This window comes from Silene latifolia, chromosome X, assembly GCF_048544455.1.
Source record: "Silene latifolia isolate original U9 population chromosome X, ASM4854445v1, whole genome shotgun sequence".
NCBI lineage: Eukaryota > Viridiplantae > Streptophyta > Magnoliopsida > Caryophyllales > Caryophyllaceae > Silene > Silene latifolia.
The window spans coordinates 17773404-17774747 of record NC_133537.1 but is presented as its reverse complement, the minus strand read 5'-3'; the positions used below and the strand labels follow the sequence as shown (position 1 = coordinate 17774747).

Here is a 1344-nt window from a genome sequence, read left to right as displayed (position 1 = left end):
CTTGCTTAACCTAGTCCAAGACAATCAATTTGGGGGAGGTCCCTTGGAGAATCCTAATGACCACCTCAATGAGTTTCTTGAGAATTGCGATATGTACAAGATGAATGGCGTCTCCGATGATGCGGTCCGCCTTAGGTTATTCCCCCGTTCACTTAGGGGATCAGCCAAGGATTGGCTTAAGAATTGTGACACGGATTCCTTCAAGACATGGGACGAGCTATCTTCGGCATTTTTGAACAAGTATTTCCCACCGTCAAGAACGGCGAAAGTTAAAAGTGAATTACAAGGCTTCACTGAAGAAGAGGATGAAACGTTATATGAAGCATGTGAAAGGTATAAGAGGCTACAAAGGCTATGCCCCCATCATGGCATATCCGAAGCTGAATTGGTGAACAACTTCTATAAGAGATTGACTCAAGACCTTAGACTCTCACTTGATGCGGGGTCGGGAAAAGGTGCTTTGGATATTTTCGGTCATAAAGCGGCCAAAGAATTAATTGAGGAGATGGAATCAAGAACCATGGATTGGGGAAGTGATAGGCAATTGAGAAAGGGCAAGAACAAGGACCTTAGTGCGGTGTTAAATGTTGAGGTTAAGGGAATGCTAGATGAATTAACTCAACATAGCTTTATTGAATTCCAAGCCTCCTAGCTCCGACATGAGACAAATCTTGTCATGTGAACTATGCGGGGAACAAGGCCATACACCAATCGGGTGCCCTTTGATTGCACCCATTCAAGAAGAGTGTTATGAGCAAGTCAATGGGGGTTTAGGAATCTACAAATGCAAGGCAAGGGTTCAACAACAACAACCAATTTGTTAATGGAAAAAGAGGTCACCCTCTCTTGTCTTATGCCTCATAAAACATCCAAAACCCAAATACTTCCTCACCACAATAACAAAGGTTCAATCAAAAGCCACAATTCCAAAGACAAATCCCACCCGGTTTTCAAGGAAAACAATTTATCACTCAAACCCAACAACCATTTGGGGGGTTCAAAGGCCAAAATTTCAATCAACTTCAAAACCAAAATTTCCAACCTCAAAACCAAAATTTCCAAGCTCAACAAAACCAAGGCTTTAACCAAAACTTCCAAGCCCAACAAAACCAAAAACCATCTTGGGAACAAGCCTTTGAGCAATTGGTGATTGCCAACCAAAACTCCGACTCAAAGTTTGACAACCACATTGCTTCACAAAGCCGGGTTAATGATGAAATAAGAGCATCCCAAAAAGCAACGGAAACCCATGTAGCCCAAATTTCACAATAATTGAGTCAATTGACTTAAAATCCGAGGAAATTTCCAGGCAACACGGTGAATCCAAGGGAAATGAACGCGGTG

At 42.3% G+C, this 1344-nt stretch overlaps 1 non-coding gene across 1 annotated transcript; it reads right to left on the bottom strand.

The window, feature by feature from the left end:
* Nucleotides 1-265: 265 nt before the first annotated feature.
* On the bottom strand, nt 266-372 carry LOC141625424 (small nucleolar RNA R71). The gene has a single exon (XR_012535205.1). It is a non-coding gene; the product is annotated as a small nucleolar RNA R71 (small nucleolar RNA).
* Nucleotides 373-1344: the final 972 nt, after the last annotated feature.